This window comes from Struthio camelus, chromosome 19, assembly GCF_040807025.1.
Source record: "Struthio camelus isolate bStrCam1 chromosome 19, bStrCam1.hap1, whole genome shotgun sequence".
Classification (NCBI taxonomy): Eukaryota; Metazoa; Chordata; class Aves; order Struthioniformes; family Struthionidae; genus Struthio; species Struthio camelus.
In genome coordinates this window covers 14241221-14260473 of record NC_090960.1, presented here as the reverse complement: position 1 = coordinate 14260473, position 19253 = coordinate 14241221, and the positions used below count along the sequence as shown (strand labels likewise).

The following is a 19253-nucleotide window of genomic DNA, read 5'->3' as shown; positions in this document are numbered from 1 at the left end:
AGAGAAATAGGAACAGCAGAGGGAAGCAAGAGGAAAACTTGACTGTGAAGGGGCAGAGGCAAATAGTTCGGGCTGGGTTTGGGAGCATACACCCCCAGGAGAGGTAGATCTGTCTCACTTGCAGATTTATCATTCTTTGGAGTGTTGCTAGGACATCTCTCAACCCTCTGCATTTCCCCTGCTATAACACATAGGTCCCCACCATGCAAGGTAGAGCTATGTTGCAGTCCTGAGCCACCTCAACAAGTGCATATGCCAAGCAAGCAGTGCAGGACTGGCTGAGCATTCTCAAGTGAATACACTCTGATGATGGCGTCGTAGGGTTGCATGAGTGTTCCCACACAACCCCACACCAATGAACACACTACAGGGCCAGGTGAGCAGGAGTTTCAGGAGGGCACCTGGTGAGGCTCAGGGACTGTATGGCCAAATATACTCTACAGAATGGCTTGGCACAGCAGGGTCAGAAGCTTTTTGGGGCCTCTTGGTCAGGGTACCAGACAGGCTTTGCGAGTAGCATGCACAAAATGGAGGGGAGCACAGGCAACCACAGTGCTGAGGTAGAGCTTTGCCACCAGCCCTTAGGGGCTTGCTGGGGTCTTCTGGCAGCGACAAGCTCTTCCCACAGCCAAACTCAGATATCCCAAGACCATGCAATCCATGTGATCTTCCTTTCCTTCACTAACAGCCCCTAGTACCGCTGTACAGATGGAGAAGCCCTGATTTTCTAAGTCTGTGTCGAAATGCTTAGTTTCCCTTCAGCATCTTTGCCTTACTTTTCCATCTTCTAAGGCCCTCCAGGCTGTACAAACACCTCTTGTAGCATGCCATCCTGGGTCTCATGCTGGTCTAAATCATGATGCTACATCATCCTTGCCAGCCACTCCCAGGCCATGGGCCTCTCCACACCATGCCTCAGTAGAGCCTTGTGGTGACTGGGGCTGCTTTCCCAGTGGGACTCATGGCTGCAGGCAGCCTGGAGCATGTTCTTGGGTTTCATCCACTATCTCTCAGATCTCTGTGCTGTTGTCAGGGTAGCAGGGACAAGGAGAGAGCTCACAGGCTGGAGGAACTGGCTGCCTTCCTTTGCTGTGTGCCAACAGCAACGCTAGCTCAGGAATTTCCAAACAAACCCATGTCTCCCCAGCAAACCTAGAGGCTATTAGTATCCCCTGGCTCCCTCACAGAGCGTCACTGCTGCCCCATGGACTCTCACAAGGTACAAAAACAAGGGGAACAGTTGACATTTCTCCTATTTCAATTTCCTGGTGATGTAGTGCTCTTCTCTGTCATCTCTGCCATGTTGTGTGGTTCAAGATGGACAGCTAGCCCAGGACATCAGATGGCTATCACCATGCCCCCACCTGCACAGAAAGCCTGAGGAACATATCTGCAGCAAACAGGGGCATGCTAGAAAGGGGAGCACAGGACTGCATGAGGGTTTGGCCCCCTGGAGCTGCCTGATCTGTGCTCTGTGGGAGCAATGGGCAACACATCAGAAAGGGAGCAGCAGGACCTGCCTGTTCTCATCACCTGACTGGAAGTGCACAGCAATTTGCAGAATGGACCCAGGTGTACATGTATGTTTACGAGGATCCAGGTGCCTCCCCACGCCTGTTCACACTATTTTCAACCACCACACTGGTGACAACTTTCTTCTCAGTTCCCCAAAGCTATTTCACTACCTTCTTTAGATCCTTCCATTAGTCTCTACTTCACACCATGTCCATGTAAAAAAGGAGAACTTTTTGATTCAGCATTTGCACTACATCCATCATAACAAACTTCCGATCAAACCTCCTAGGTGCAATAGAGATAACCACAGAATAACCGTGGGTCACAATGGCTCCATCTGTACTACTAAATAAAACAGCCTTTTCCTCAGTCCTAAGACCAAGTGGCATAACTTAAACTCGCTAGGAATGATGCCTGAACTTCATGTCAGAGGGTGCTGGATGCATTCAAACTGCCCCGGGAACAGTCACTGGCCTGTACCAGGCATTGGTTCATACCAAGGTACAAACGTGGCCAAACTGTCCCAAGGAGAGCGCTAAGTCTGCTCAAGGCCATGCCCTGACCTTTGCTCACCCAGATGAAGCCAGTAGGGTCTCAGAAATAGTGTCATGAGTGTACAGAAACAACACAACTAAGACAAGATCTCCATGAGCTTCTATTCCCTCTTATCCCACTTGTAGAAAGTACTTATCTAACGCTCCAAAGGGCTGGGATATTAACAGCAGCAGCAAGACTTTGGTCAATATTGGGGGGCACATAGTCCCCCCAGTCCTTACAGGTGAGCTCACCTCTCCCATATGTCTCAAGTCTCTGCCAAGTCAGCTCCCATTTCAGAGGATGGATTCCCATTGCAGAGAAAATTCACACTCTAGCCATTTTGCTGTACCAGCTTGGGACACTCCAGAGAAATGACATCAGCAGCTCAGCAAAAGCAGCTCAGCACAGCTCCATATCTGAACCTGCGAGAAACAGTCTTGTCCATAAGCTTAGTAGCAAACCCTGGCTGCCTTGCTCCCATCCCAGTCCAAATTCTCACAGCGTGGGTGGGTGGGAAGCTCCCTGAATTGCTTCCCCACTTGCTGAAATTCACTGCTGGAATGGGCTGAAATTCAGAGCTGATCACATTTTCCCCTGTGCCTGTCAAAGCCCAAACGGGAAGCCCAGTAACCGGCATATAAAGCTACTACTGATAGCAGCACACACTTGTTCCAGACGAAAGATCAGGAGACATATGTCATAAAAAGGCAGAGATGTCTTCCAGATGTTTTTGTGCGTTAGGTCTGCACAGATGTTTTCGATGTCTGTGCATAAATGTTAGAAATGTAAAACATTTGTGTCCCACAGATGTAGAGATTAAATTATGCAAGAGATGTGATAAATCTCTGGGTAATGCGAGAAGACCATGAACTATTCACATTCATTGTTTTTAGTAAAATCAGCCCCATTTTCCAGAATGAGGCTGTGAAGGAGACTTTTATTGTTATTAAATGTGACTAAATATTACGTAGGAAGTTGAAAAGCAGCACACATGGAACTGTATAAAACAATATATTGCAAACAGTCTTTCAAGACTTTCAGTTTGGCGTGACCTGCTGAGCCATGAGGTTAACATTGGTGTACCTCAGGGAGGATCAGGTAGGATGCATAATGGCTTCTGTAGGCTGCCCAGAGCAGCCTCCTGTCAAACTGAGGGATTGGCTCTAATGCGAGGACTAATCTGCAGCCTGCAGTAGCCTATCCATGCTCTATATGTAGATAAAAGGAGCCTGTTCTGCCAATATGGGCACTACAACCTCACCTTGCTACACTTTAAACATGCATGCTTCCTTCTCCCTTTGGGACCATTTTGTGCACTTCCCAGTGCTGCCATGTGTATCTGTGAGATCCAGGAGTTTGCCCATGACTAACCTGTGTGTTTGCTCGTGTGTGAGCATCTGTGCTCCAAAAAGTGCCAGGCATAGACTTGAGCATATGCATTTGTGGACTGGGAGTCCTGTGCATACCTGTGTGTTGTGTGTCTTCTTCTAAGTGCATGTCTTTACATGGTAAAGATCTTAGTCAGGCAGCAGTGTGGGAAAGGGTACGTGTATGTGTTTGCAGGCAGGTTTTAGAGGAGAGGAAGAGGTGGCACACCCCAGCAAGCCAGAGCTTGAAAGAGCATCTACAGCGCACTGCACTTCCAGGGCAAAAGTTAGTACAAAAAAAAGGCTGTTGGTACTTTCCCATAGCATTATATGCTAGCCCAGCACTATATACTAAATGTCAGCCCGGACCTTCTGCTTCCTCAAGGAAGTAGAAGCACTGAGGAGTGCATTTCCAAACCTTACATCTCAAGGTGAATTCTTCAAGTGCTCTCCTCAGCACAGCAAGTCTCAGGAGTAGATGGAACTGCAGGCTGAAATCTACTGCTTTAAAACTTTTTCCCCCTTTCCGCTATAACCCCACATCCTTCTGACTCTACCTGCCACTCCATACACTCTGACCAGGTTTCACTGTGTATGTCCATCATACCATTGCTTGGATCGAGTGACATGTGTCTAAAGTGCGAGGTCTTGTGTTCCACAGATTATCATGCTTACATATCCCAGTTCTGAATTCTGTTATATTAGGGAAAGCCACATGTTTTGTGGGTATCTTCATCAGGCATTTTAAGGACAAGTTGTGCCTGGATTTCACAACTTCCATGCTATGCCTCTTACAAAGGCTGCTTGGGGAATTTATGGTATTCCCTGCAAGGCAGTCACAAGGGAGAGAAAGGTCCCTATTTGGGGGCTTGAAAGCCAACATAGCTATATCTCCGCCTGCTTTGCACTGATCCCTGTGCCTGTGCCTGGCTGACACTTTTGGTTCAAGTGCCCCACATCAGGCTGTGAATGCACCATGACTGCACAGGTTGCAATAGGCAAGCATAGGAGCTCCCAGTTGCTCTGCTCCCTTATTTTACCCCATGCTCCATCATGTCTGGGGAGGCCTGGAGGAGTGTGTTACAGGCTGACAGATTACTGTCACATCAAAGGATATCAGCTGCTACCCAGCTAAACAGGTTGGGCTCTTGCCTCTGCCTTTCACTAGTCATATGCATGGACACTGCTCCCCAGAGGGTCCATGTTGGTGTGGGAAGTACCCACGTCCCAGGGGATTTCACTGTTACTAGGTAGGAGTGAGAAATGCTTAAAGCAGATCCCCAGGCAGTGTAAACAATTCCTCTAGCTCTAGAAGGTATTTTGTCTCATGAATTGGAGAGCTGGCTAGCTCAGCTATTTGATTAATGTTTGCACCCCTTTTAATTTCACTGGTGTGGAGGAGAGCAGAGCAAATGTTACCAAACTAGCCTAGCTGTTACCAGCTGTGGGTCTGAATGGGGAATGTCAGAGACTCTGACCCTCTTGTCACTAGGAAGGTCTCAGCGTTTCCTTATGCCACTATACTAAATCCTTGCTTGCATAAAAGAGACGTGGCATTTTCTTGGGAATCCTCTCTGCTAAGAATATCCTCTATTTATATATTCACCAATGTGGGGGTGGATGGGAAGCAGGGCAGTGAACTGAATGTACTTGGAAGATGTCTATGATCGTTACTACAGAACTCTGTGGCTGGCATGAACAGCTACGTCTGATTATTGCATTAATAACAGCCTCAGGGGCAGGTTCTGACCTGACACCCATCACCCAACAGTGCTTGCTGCTCGGAGAGCTACTGTAATGCCTCCAGCTGGCTTTCAGTTCAAGCAAGAGCGCACAGACGAGGTCTGTGTCAGTGCAGGTGGGGACCTTATGTTCACATGTATTCATGTGTATGTGTGAGTGAGGGTCCCCCTCATTTTCCTGGTCTCTTTAAACCACCCACCTCCCATACTGATGTATCTGAGCAATTCCAGCACGGAGGCCATTTGTAGGAGAACTGCCATTTGGCACAGTACCAGGAGCTGTCATTTGGCTCAGAAGGTCAAGGGGCAGGAGTTTCCCAGGGAAAGGGCACCATTTCCAGCACCTTCTCCTCTGCAAAACCCACTGTCCTGGAGTCTGAGCCAGTCAGTCACTGGGTGCATTCATATGGGCAACAACTTTGTGGTATGTCAAGGCACAGTTCTGCAGGGAGTGATCACCTCTAGGCTGCATCTCTCTTTCTTCATCAACTACAGAAGGGAGCTACTAACTAGCTGATACTAGCACCTAGCTTCTGCTTATGAGCTACTCAGAGAATTACTGGTTCTGTGTTTTGGCCTCATGTATCTATTGCTAAGGAGAGAGGATGGCATCTGTACACCTCACTGTGAATAGGCTGGCAGCTAAGACCCTGAGTAGATCCTATTTGCCTAGGACAAAAGGTCAGTCAAAACCTTGGCAAGATGAGGTTTTCCAGCTCCTCTGCAGAAGCCTGGGGCATGGGCATGTCTACACTCAGTCAAATGAATCATGCATCACAGAAGTTCATTTTTCTGAGGGGGATGGCTAATGTTGGGGTGTTTAAAGACAAAAGGTGAAGCAGCAGATAGAAATGAATCCTCCTCTGGCTGAGAATCAGAAAGACAAGGACAGCTTTGAACAGGAGAGGAACACAGAAGAAGCTGAAAGAGAACACAGAACGTCTATACTGGCTCAGCTCTATATCCCCCTGTGCCTGCATCCCCTCTCCACTGGTGAACTCCTCTCCACTTGATGAAGGAGCACATAAGACACAGAGAAATTCTATGCACTTCCCAGCCTTTGGATCTTAGTGAGTGAAAGGTTATTGTTGGGCCCTCATGTTTAAGTTTCAATGATTTTTCTTCCTGAATGTGTTTGCTTTTTGAAGTCGGTCATACTTTTAGCCTTACCATATTCCATGGTAATGAGTTTCATGATGAATTATGAGTTGTGTGAAAAAGTACTTCCTTTTGTTTGTTTTAAATCTGCTACCTGACAATTTCATGGAGTGCCTCCTAGTTCCTGAACAGTAAGAAGCAGAGACTGATCGTCCCCTAACCACCTTCGCCAGACTATTCAGGACTGCTGTATATCTCCTCTATCACCCTGCTCAGATGTATCCTGTTCAGGCTAAAGGGCCCTTGCCTATTTAATGATTCCTGTGGACATCATTAAATTCCTGTGGTCATGCTGGTTGCCCTTTCCTAGTTCTTTGAAGTCTTCTGAAAAGGAGAAGAGGGTGGAGGGGAAGAGGGGGACAGAAATGTGTACAATGGCCAATATGGGTGTGTAGGGGGGATGCTGTGGACTTACCACAGCAGAGCTGCATCTTCTATTTTGTTCCCAGGTCCTTCCCTAATCATTCCCGAAATCTAATTTCCTTTCTTGCCCCTCACTGAGCTGACGTTTTCCATGACCTAGCCCAAGAACCCCAGATTTCTTCCGCCAGTGGTAATTGCTAATTTAGAGCCTAGTGCTCAGTTAGCAGGGAGTCAGACTACTACATTTTTTTCATTCTGTTCCACTAAGGACTCAGATGTGACTGAAGTTATTCTAGTTCAATTCCAGGCTAATGGTAGTTCATTTACTGTTGTTTGCATGTGAAAAATGGACTGAGTCACATGAGGTGCCCACAGCACAGGGCTTCAGCCAAGTAAAGTACAGGCACAAGCTGCCGTGACTTATTCTCCTCCCCGAGCCCTGGCACCTCTTAGACCCCAGCACAGCTTCTCTCATGTCCCATGGTCTGCATGCTGCCAAGGAGCCACTATCCTGTGCTTTGCCGTGGAAACGATCAGTGACGGTACTGGAACGGTGGAACGGGAAACAAGAACTAAGGGTGTCATGGACATGCAATGAGCTACACCGGGGGGACTGTGGCAAGGAATAGGGGCTGATGGGCCCCTACAGGTGTTCTTGGCAATAACAATGCAAGTCCTCCACCACAGGAAAGAAGGAATAGCATAGTCCCTGGCCATCCCTCGTTGCCCAAGCAGCAGAGTAAGAGCCCATTAAAATAGATGCAGACAGCTCCCATGCTAGGTAGAACCAGTGTCAGTGTTGTGGCACAAAGAGAAGTTTGTGCTGCAGAGGTGGCAGTAAGGTGGTGAGGAGAGCAGGGCAGGAGAAAGGTGGGAGCTCACTCTCCCTGGTGTATACAAGTGCTTGTGTTTCTGAATGGGACCCTGCTGTGGTACGTTAAGTTTCAGCCCAACCATTTTTCAAAAGCTTCATTATGTTCAGCTCAGGTTCAGACTCAACAAAGTCTCCAGGTCTGACATTTCAGCTTGAGAAAGAATAATGGTTGACTCTAGCTGTCTGCTTTGTTTTGGGGTGCAGTTGCTTTGCTGCTGGGGTCATTTTTTTTCACACACGCATTCACTGATGCTATATTACTTCTGCTGTCTTATCATCCAGTCACACAGGTACACAAAAGTCTTTTGCTGTTCCCAACAGTCAGGAAGATTTCATCATCCTGAAGAATCTGGTCACTTTGATTTTCACCCCCTTACCAGATCATTTCTGAATGCAAAGAAAGCCAGACAACAGTTCCATATCAAAAGGTTTCTGAGTCCGAAGCCTAGTTTCTGGATTCTCAGGAAAGATGAAAGGTACCCAACATGCAGCCTGCTGAAGGTCCAGCCTGAGCAAAGCTCTGACAGCATCTTCCCTATTACAGACTGTGGCCATATGCAGAGTTTCAACACTGATTTCTGACACCCCTGGTGACCTCCCTTCACCCTGAAAATCAGTTTATTCCTATCTTTGTTCCCTATTCTTGAAATAAATATCAATTAACAAAGGAACTATCCACTTCTAGGAGGCTACCCATAGGATCATGAAGCATGAGCTCCCTTCACAATAGGCACATGGACTCTTCCCCATCATATCGCATTTAAACACATGTCCATTCATTCTGAAGTTTAGAGTAATTTCTACCAGTTTATATAGTACAAGTTTACCCATATGCAGTTCCCAATTAACAGCTAGGGCCCATTCTAAAATATCAGCACATATCACATTTGCTGCTGAGGCTAAGCTGTACACCACAATGAGCCATTCTCCAATTGAATTTAAAAATTAAGTAACACTTTGACAGAAAAAATCTAGACTTTAAAATTTTGTATTGGCCTCGTTACCGATCCATTCTGTTTATTCTTATTCTCAGATTCATTTTGTGTAAAGGATGGGCACAGTGTGGGACACTTCCTTCTCTCTTTGCAGGGAACATTACTGCAGATAATCAGTTTAGATATTTAGGTCTTGCACTACAATGTTATCTTCCTTGATTCTTTTCACACATGGGCTTGAATCATGGCCTACATACTTCCTACTATTCATGCCTTCAGAAAGGTTTTATTATTTGCTTTCAAACTTTTTGCAATTTCCTCCAAAAATACTTTTGGTCTGTCCTTATTATGGGTATTACATCTAAACTGGCAGGGTTTACATGGTTCTGTCTTCCTTCTTTGGAAATTATTTCAATTGTAATGGAGATCTCCTTTCTTCTTATAACCTCTTTCACTGCTAAGCATGACTTTTTTTTTTCTTCTGTCCTTGATATTTTAGCACATTTTTGATGGGCTATATATATTTTTTTTTCTGAGCTTCTAATAGTTTGTCTTTAAACAGTTCTTATGCTTGCAATAAATATTTTACCCATTTATTTTTAATTTTAAATTCCTTTAAAACTATTTTTTATATTTTATCTTGTTCCTATTCTTAAAATTAAACTTTAAGAAGAAATCCTTCCTTTTGTGAAAGATTCATTTGTTTGTTTTTCTTGTCTTTCCTCTCTCAGCCCTACAAGGATTTGGCTTTTGGAAGAAGTTCTCTTTGTGGGCCCAGTAAGGTCCAGCAGACAGTGACTGCAGAAGTCACAGAGAGACTCTGTGGTCCAGAGGAGCCACCTCTGTAAAACTACCTGCCTAACTTGTACTATCTGATTTGCTAAGTAAGCAGTAATGCATTCCAGACCTTTGCAAACTGCATCTATGTAACTTATGTATCAGGCTAAGTAAATGTTAAAATGATTACCCCTGTAACCGGCATCCAGGGAAACACTGTGCTCACTTACTGGGGAGCCTTGGCTGGCAGACATTCATCTCAGGACTTGGCTTATTAAGCTGCGAGATGTTGCTCATCTCAGGCAGGATGCAAGACACCAGATCCATAACAAAAAGTGTCCGAGTCTGCAGCCTGGTTTCTGGATTCTCAGGAAAGCTGAAAGGTGCCCAACATGCAGGCTGCTAAAGGTTTAGTCTGAGCAAAGCTCTGACAGCCTCTCCCCTATTACGGACTGTGGCCATCTGAGGCTTGGGAAGAGGACGTGTATAGCCATGCGGTCCCCAGGGAATGCTGGCAGCCCAAGAGGAAGCCTTATGTCTCATTCCCAGAGTCTGACACGGCAAACCTTAGAATAGATACTACAGAAGATCCCAGAGAGAAAACAAGCCTATCCACCCCCTCAGATATCTCTGCTCATTTCAGCTCTGAGAAACAGCTGGCTATTGAATTACAGAGATGGCTCTGTGGGAATAAGGAGTAGTAGCTTGGAGAAACCCACCTGACAAGAATTAAGTCAGGCAGTATTATAGAACATAGTTGGGCTGGTAGCAGTAATTATTTGTCACTTGCAGTGAGTGAGGTTGTAGATGAGTTCAGTCATTGTCAAGTGTCTGTCCAAGTGCACATCTGTGCACATGGCTGGCAGGGATGTGCCTAGCAGATTCCTGGAGAGGTGTCTGCTTTTGCTAAATGACATAAATAATTAGTAAATAAAAGGTTCAGGGACTGATCTCTGTCCCTAAGGGTGACTGGAGAGACAGTTTTTTTATCTACACACTTAAACTCTTTGTTTTCCACAAAACAAGGGGGCCCCCTCAAGTACACCAAAAAGCACTGCCCATAGGGAGCTGTTTGTGACTATTCCCCCCAGGAGGCCCTTGACTGCCCGTGCTGGATTTGCATCAGGGAACCTGCTAACAGTTAAACAATTTGGATGAATGCAGCTCAGCACCTGAACCCATGCCTTGGCTCTATTATCTTCCCAGCATATAGGCACAGAGCCCAGGCAATCCTAGTAGGGACAGGCATCTCCTGTTTCTCAAGTCCAGCCAGAAATCTGTGCACACCAAGTCCCACAGGCACGCACTTGCACTGCAAGTCTCAGATTAGACATAAATGGGAGGAGGATTGTCTTTCACCGTGCCAGGGCTGGGGACTGTGCCCTGAGGGGGGGGGGGTCTCTTTTCAGCACAGATTCCTGCTCATGCGCAGCCCCTGAAGCATGGCACTACATCCTAACACAGAGCCAAAAGCCATGCATGCCCCATCAGCTGCAGATGTGGAGACGGTCTGATCCAAAGCCTGAGCTCCTGCGGCCTAACATTTTCCTAAACCTTTTAGAGCTCATTCAAACCTTCCTGCAATTTCAGCAGTTTTTACGAGGGCAGGTTGTTTGTAAAAGACTGATTAAAGCCAGGATGTCCTGTTCTTAGCTTTGCTTGTAGGGCAATATCACCAACCTGGCATCTGCATTCAGACTGGCCTCAATCAGAAGGAAAGCAAACTTCAGTGCTTTGCATCTCTGAGTCACGAATTCAGGCTTTCGGCAGGGGTCTTGGATCCATTCCCTTTGCATACAGAATAGAAAGTCTCAGTTACAAGTGTACAGTCCCCTTGGAATATCCCATCTGCAGAGGTGCATTTCTTATGCAGATACTATTATTGCATGCTCCTCTCCTCTGCAGTGCCAAGTACCTTCTCCTGCCCACAACCAAGGCTATGCTGCACATCCCTAATAGGCCATGGCACCGTTCTGTTACTCGAAACAGGACAGTTTCTGAGCCTACCAGTGGAGGTGAGCCCACAGCCTTCATCCTATCTCTGCCAGTATAGCTTTTGGTGCAGTGTGACTGGTTCATAGTGACTGCTACTGCAATGAGAGAAAAGAATACATCTGATTGCTCTTGTAATCAGATGTGGATAGCTTGCAGGAAAAGCTTTCCTGAAATTGTTTTGATTATCTTGAAATTCCATATTTTTGGCAGAACTTTTGCTTTTTTTTCTGATGGGATGGTGGTTGTGTTTGGGTTTTGCTCATAGGCCTTCTTCTGTGATTTTCAGAAGAAAATTCTAAGGAACAACTTTGATCACTCAGTGTTGAAGAATGAGTGCCACAAAAATTTCAAAATACATCTAGTTAAAACACTATTTCAACATTTTAGATAATAATACTTGGAATTAGCAATATGAAATATTAGCAATCACATCTCAATAGGAAATATTAGCAAGCACATCTCATCCTGTTTTATGCTGTGATACTTCCTTGCAGTTAGTTCTTGTATGCCTAAGGCAATGTATGTTGTTTAAGGTCTACCATAGCATCCAAGTACTTAAATGCTCATTTTTCATAATAAAATTACTTTGTTCATAAATTAGGCCAAATTCAGAGGCAACCCATTACCTAAACCTTTTGCTGTAGCACTGCTGTTCATAAATGGTGTACCCAGATTCAGTGCCTACATCTACTTAGTATCACTGGAAGGCTGAGAACGATTGTTCGGTGTGAGTTGTTGCATTAGGAATAAAATATTTTTGATACACAATTTCCATCATGGTCTTTTAAGTAAGCGTTTGGCTTCCTGGAAATGATGACTCATGGTTTGGATGTGCAGAAATGTACCAATAACATAACCTTTCGATCCTCTAATGCCAGACAGATCAGTATAAACCCGTACTTTGTGCTGCCCAGATGGATGGTACGGCGAGCCATATATATAGTATCACTTTAGACTCAGTCATTTTGCACTGTGTGGGAAAGATAAAAAAAGGGGCAGAACACGACACTGAGGTCACTCTGCTCCCAGAGCCACGTTCTATCAATTCATCTGTGATCAGCTTCTTCCTCTGCCACCCAGATGATTTAAAAAGCAACGGTTTCTGGAACAAATCCTGTGTTCTGGAATGTTTTATAGGATCTTTTCAGGGGAGCTGCATGTATTAGGTATAAAGAGCTAAAAAGAGTAATCTTCTGAGGGTGGGTCTAGTCTCTGGCAGAGCAAAATGGCAGCACTCTTATTGTTTGGAACACTTACATAAAAATGTCATTGAATAAGTCTCATTTATTCCCTAGCACAGCCTATTAGCAAGTAAAGAGGTGGTTTTCCAAGCAGCCCCCCTGGCAAGCAGGTTTTCACCAGCTAGAAAAGGTTTGTGCAGAGGGTCTGCCAGCCATTAGACATGCATGAGACCGCTGTGTTCGCTGTGTTCATATCCACCCTTATACCTCAAGTGCTTAATATCCTTTAGTTCGGTTTTACAGATACGTGCCCAGAACTGGACCCTGCTTAGGAGCTGTGTGCAAAACGAAGACACCAGAATAAACTCAGTTCAACTCCTAAAGCTGGCCTGACTCTGCAGGACAAGTGAGCTACATTTCTCCCCCAGGAAGGATGAGCCCTGTACACAGCCAAGTGCTATTTCTAACAATGAAACTCAGAGCTTTGGTGGTGAATATGAGCCATGAACCATGCACAGCCCAGCATGAACCTCTGTCCTCAACCACTGCTGCTCTTCTGCCTGGGCACCCAGGTTCCCAAAGCCCTTTCACGACCTTGGCTGCCAGCCTACCACCCTTGCTGGAAGCAGAGGAAAATGGGATGTGTACCACAGGGATCTGGACAGGATGATGAAGAGATGTCAGCACATGGTGGGGATGATGTGGCCTTGTGCTGGTATACTGTGTAAAATGAGGCAATGAAGAGGAAAGAAGGACCAAGTCTCTTAAGACCTTTCAGTCTCCTTGCTGTAAACAGAGCTGTCTTTTCTGCCGCTATGATTTTTTTCCTGTAGGGAAGTGCAGCTCTACAAAAATCAAAATCTCACTTTTCCATAGGAATTTTTTATTTATCTACAAGATCATCATTATTAACCCTATACCTGCCTCAAATGCTGCATTGCATCCTCTGCATTCCCAGGCTACCTAGTCAGCTGGGTGTCAGAGGGCAGACCGGGCACCAGACACTGTGCGAGGGGCAGAGCCATGCTGGGGCTCACTCTGCGTAAACTGAAACACAAGTAAAAGACAGAATTTTGTCACTTCTGGGATGATTTTTTTTCTTGAGTATGTTACTCTCCGAAAAATGTTGATGTTTCAGTTTTCTCAGACTGAGTTAAAAAAAAAAAAGAAGGAAGGCAAGGAAGGCAGTAAGTCAGGCAGGCAGGCAGGCAGGCAGGACAGAGGGAAGGAAGGAAAGAAGGAAGAAGAAGAATAGGAGCTTCCCACAAGACAGGAATCAGCTGCTCAGCTGCAACTGCAAAAGCAGGATGTCTCAATGCTGCTGCCATGGGACAATAGACTGGTGCCCCTCAGGAAGAGTTTATGAATGATCCTGGCAATCTTACTGCCCATTGGGAATTGCACACGGCCCTTCCGGGTTATGCAGAGAGCAAAGGCAAGCTACCCTTCAGGGAAGGAGGCTTAAATCAGGCTCCTTTATAGCAGGGAGGAGTGGCTGAGACACCAGAAGGCTGTGCTGCCCTTCAGAGGGACCTGGACAGGCTGGAGAGTTGGGCAGAGGGGAACCTCCTGAAGTCCAACAAAGGCAAGTGCAGGGTCCTGCACCTAGGGAGGAATAACCGCATGCAGCAGTACAGGCTGGGCGTTGGCCTGCTGGAAAGTAGCTCTGCAGAGAAGGAGCTGGGTGCCTTGGTGGACTACAAGTTGACCATCAGCCAGCAATGTGCCCTTGTGGCCAAGAAAGCCAATGGCATCCTGACCTGCTTTAGGAAGACTGTTTGCAGCAGGTTGAGGGAGATGATCCTGCCCCTCTCCTCAGCCCTGGGGAGGCCTCACCTGGAGTCCTGTGTCCAGTTCTGGGCTCCCCAGGACAGGACAAGAGAGACATGGCACTCCTGGAGAGAGTCCAGCGGAGGGCTACAAGGATGATGAGGGGATTGGGGCATCTCTCCTCTGAAGAAAGGCTGCGAGAGCTGGGCCTGTTGAGCCTGGAGAAGAGAAGACTGAGAGGGGATCTCATCAACGTGTACAAGTATGCGAAGGGAGAGTGTCAAGAGGACGGGGCCAGACTCTTCTCCGTGGTGCCCAGCGAGGGGACAAGAGGCAAAGGGCACAAACTGAACCACAGGAAGTTCCATCTGAACCTGAGAAAAAACTTCTTTCCTGTCAGGGTGCCTGAGCACTGGAAGAGGTTGTCCAGAGAGGTAGTGGAGTCTCCTTCGCTGGAGATAGTCAAAACCCGCCTGGACGTGATCCTGGGCAATATGCTCTAGAGGACCCTGCTTGAGCAGGGGCGTTGGACTAGATGATCTCCAGAGGTCCCTTCCAACTTTGGCCATTCTATGATTCTACGAATTCATTCCTTATGAGGAAACAGACAGCCCAGGACCCCTCTAACACACTGTCAGTACGGATCCAGTGCTGGTCAAGGCTATTTCTGCATGCTTTCTTTAGTGGGAGAGATCAGAAATGCTGCAAGAGTTGCCTTCACAACAATGACTTTGTGCCCTGATCTTTTGCACGTGACTGGATATGGCTGAGGAAGAGATCTCTTTCCTTACTTTTGCCTGTTTACTGAGGTCAGGTTCTCAGTTTTAGCTTTTCATTGGGAATCAAGAAGTTTCTCTGATCAAGGGACATCTAGTAGGCATCAATGGAGTCAAGGAACCAGGAGCTGCAGTTAGGGGATGACTCGACGGGGGCTCAGACTGCAAGGACACATCCTTCTTTTGACTGATGATGCAGCTATGTAATGTTAGCATCTAATTAACATTAGGAAAACGGCTGCTGTTACAACTCTGTCCCTCATGCTGGGTCCCCAACAGGGTGACTGCAAACCTTAAAGGGCCATTCACAAAGCTACACAAGGTTTCCTGGGCTCCTGCACGCTTTCAGCATGGCTCTCTCTAGATAGATGTAGCCTCCAGATGATGTCCAGTCCAAGCTGCCACTGCAGCTGCAGCAGGTTGTATCACTTTAAACAACCCCAGCCTGACACAGTTAACAGATAAAACACTGAGGATACACCAGCCCAATGGAAAAATACTGTGAGAAACAAAGCACCACTAGATCCCACTTCGGGGGGGATTGTGTTATGCAGCTGCCAAATGCAGAAAGGCTGTATTCTACTTTGTCCGTGTAGACTCCTGGCACACCAGGCCTTGGAGACAGGACAGGACAATCCATCTTGCTAGGCTGGTGCCATCTAGGCCAGGGCTGTTTGGTGCACAGGGAACAAGCTTGCAGTGCTCAGGCACCAAGGCGCACAAACTCCCTAGCCTAAGGATGAGCCAAAACACCAGCAGCCTGTCAGTCCCCTCCCTTCCTATTGCGGCTGCAGGGCCTTTATCACTCACCCACCCCCTCAGGCTGCAGAAGTCAAAGGGGATGCTGCTGTTCCCAGTCTTGCCTTGTGGCCTCCCTCTGCTCTGATGCACTTGCAGGGCTGCAGCTGGCATGTGGCGTGTGCTGCAGATGGATTGCACAGCTGTGGGGATCTGGCAAGCAGCTGTCTGCCTCTGCACTTGTTAGCAAGGAGTGGAGCAGGACTCTCTATTAGCCGAGGGGCAAAGTGCAGCTGCCTTCCCCAACATGCTGCACACCGCAGGCTTGTGGAGCAGAAGCTTAGACTCAGGGCACGTCGCTGGGGATGGACAGGAGAGTCCGTTGGTCTGAAGCAGAGAAGCACAATCCTGCCCATGTTTATGAGTTCACAACGCCACACTGGGATTTCACCCAGGCTCTACCCAGCCAGTGTTGCAGCCAGTCCCCTCCTCAGCTTTCCTTAGGTTGGAGGGGAGATGAGCACAACATACAGCCATTGGGGAGGGGGAAGGTCAAAAATGTGCAGCGTGTTTGTTCCCACGGATTAAGCCTGAAGGATTGAGCAACCCTGCACATCCCAGAGCACATGCTGGCAGTGATGGATGCAAGCCCCAGGGCCTGCCAGCCCCACATGCTCTTTGCCCTGTATCAGTAGTTCTAAGCAGGATAACTCCAGCATGATGGTGGTAGGGGCTTCTCCAAGGTCCCTCCACGGCTGCCAGTAATCTCTGCTGGGGAGGGCAAGGGTCTGCTTGTTCAGGGCCGCCTGTCTTCCTCTTGCTTGGCCCAGCATATCCCTCCCTACCAGGCACAGATCCAGAGTATCACCACCTCCAGCAGGCAGTTTTACTGGCTGACACTATAAATGTACTGTGCTCTCATGGATTTGATGCTGTTTTTATGAACTTGGAGCTCAGTGCGGCTGTTTAGTTTGAGATGAGCGAGGAATGTATTAATAGTTGGGTAAAGCGCACTGCAAGCTTCTAATCTGACCGAGCTGTTTGCTTTAGGGAAAAAACACTTCACTTTTTCCATTCATTACTATTCTTTGTTAGTGGCTCAAGCACCCGCCCACAGCACACCGGAGACTATGTTAACCCCTCTCCCACTGCATCTCAGCCACCCATGGCGTCCCATGGAGAGAAGAGAGCTTCTAGCAGGAAACACTACTGAGTCTTTTTATCCCAAACTGTCCTGAAAGATACAGGCATGAACCCCAACCTGTGCTGGCAGGGGGAGCAGTGATACAGGGCATGGGCTTAGCCGTAAGCATAGAGTGAGGGTGCTGTGCGCACTGTATGTGCGAATGTAAGCTCACTGGCACTGTGCCCGAGGGCCCCAGGCATCCCCTTCCTAGCAGTCAGATTTTCACTTGCAGTCCACCCAGACAGACCCTTCACCCTCACTGTACCTAGAGCCAAGGTGCTGGGAGAAAGCGTTGCCTGGCCCTCTGGCACTGCTGAACTAGTATGCATGACCACTGAGCTAGTAGCCAGACAGACCCAGCAGGAGCCTGCATGTCATAACCTGACCAGTCTCCCATTGATGAAAAGAAAGTGGAGCATGTTCACCAAATGATCTTTTTTTGATTAGACAGGACTCCTTGTGTGCCGGGGCTTGTTCTGTCTCCTGACTGCCCAGAGTCTGCCTGGAATGCAGCAATTGATTTACATTCAAATTAGGATCTAAGAGGCGTGCTGTTAAGTCTCTTATCCAGCGTGAACTTTCCATAAGCAAGGCTCTATTTTTAACTCTGCAAGGCCTAGCAGAGGGGTTGTCTTGCAGAGGGGAGTGAGGAAGTTATGCACAGCCTCCAGCTCGGCAGCGTGAAGGGCTGACCTCAGGGACCTGTGAGCGCAGTATAAGACCTTGCTGGAGGGATTGCTACCAGGAGCCTGTCCTGGGTGCTGTCGTGCCTTCCTGAGCACCAGCATGGTAGGAAACCAACAGCGAGATGGCACATTGGCTCCAGCTCGGCAGCCATCTGCTAATGCAGAGGGGTCAGTGCAGGAGCACTCTCTGGAAGAAACTGTTCTGGTGGAGGAATGAACTGGGGTGAAACCAGGAGAAGCACAGAGCTTCAGCGGACAACCATGGGTTGTAAATTGCAAGTCTGGCAGCCTCAGCACAGCCCAGGGGCAGGGATTCACAGGCCAGCCCTGAGGCAAGGCAGAGTGTGCAGACACAGAGAGACCTCACAGGGTGATGGGGGAGCTTCTTGTCACAAGACAGCAGGGTGGAAGGGGAGAAGAGGAGCCTGGGGAAAGAATGGATACTATCAGCACTATGACACACATAGGTAATGTGAGACAGGGCACAAAGGCATGGACCACTACACAAGCAGACTCAGTTGCACTTGCACACGCTCTGATACATACACATGCCCCCAGATGCACATGCTCTGTCCCAGTCAAATCTCTAAATGCAGCCCAAGGGGCAGTAGATCAGGAGGCCAAGACTGCCAGAGCCAAGCCCCATTGCACCTCTGCGCAACTTGCCAGTGAATGACGTGGGAGCAGGCATGAGCAAACTGTCCCAGAACTGCAGATGCATGGCAGATATTGAAAAAACATCACTTTTTTGTAGTGGAATAGATGTGCGGGGCAGGCAGTGGACTGTTCTCCCGTCAGTCAGCAGCAGGTCAGGGAGCAGAGATTCCATGGTGGGAGCTTTGTATCCAGCCCAAAGATGGCAGACCTCCAGCCAAACCCCGCATGTTCTCACTCCTGTGCCACAGGACTTTTCAGAGGTTAGGATATGCCTCGTTTTAAGCCATCACTGCTGAACTGGTCAGTGCCTGCAGCCTGACTACAGGGGCATAATGATGCTTCCCCCACCACAGACCCCTCACAGAGAGCCCAGCTCCAACCGTCAGCCCAGAAAACGTGGCTCTGGGAGGGCTGATGGCAGAGAGAAGGCTTCTATATTTACCAGCTCACTACACACAGAGGACCAGCACACAACTAACACTATACTTTTTAGTCCATAGGGCCCTGACTCAGGGCACAGCTGGATTTCAGCTTCAGCAAGCACCCGGCTTTGTATCTTCACCCAGCACTTCCTAGCCTCGTTTGTTTATTATGATGTTTTTAAAGAGAAGCACAAAGGTTAGCGGAGCTAGGCCGAATGCTGTAAATCACTGTGGAGGGATGGTGCACTGTAGAGTCTCCTCCAGGAAAAAGCAGCCCACATACAACTTAGGGAAGTGAACCTGGCTAGCCCTGTCCAAGAGGCGCCTGCAGGAGTGCCGCATGCCAGTCATGGCCAGGGCAGACCTCAGAGCCTGGGGACAGGAAGGTAATGCTGTGGGTTGAGCAGGAGCCATGCAGCAGCTCCTGGCATGGGATGTTCCCGCGGTCAGTCTGCAGGCCTGGGAGGGAGCTGCTGGCATCAGTGCTGAGCTGCAGAGATCTGACAGCTGACACACTGCCCTGCCTACAGGGCATAAAACTCCTTCAAATTCCTCCCTGGCACAAGCAGGCCCT

General features: G+C 47.9%; 1 protein-coding gene across 5 annotated transcripts in view; it reads right to left on the bottom strand.

Annotated features, from left to right (window-relative positions):
* Positions 1 to 19253, bottom strand: part of MYOCD (myocardin) — a 291222-nt gene that overhangs the window by 210162 nt on the left and 61807 nt on the right. Inside the window, exon 2 of one of the 5 annotated variants that reach the window (XM_068913808.1) lies at positions 10949 to 11056. The exons of the other annotated variants lie outside the window; for them this stretch is intronic. The gene's annotated coding sequence lies outside the window, so the exon portion shown is untranslated. The remainder of the gene's footprint in view (positions 1 to 10948; positions 11057 to 19253) is intronic. 5 annotated transcript variants of the gene reach the window in all.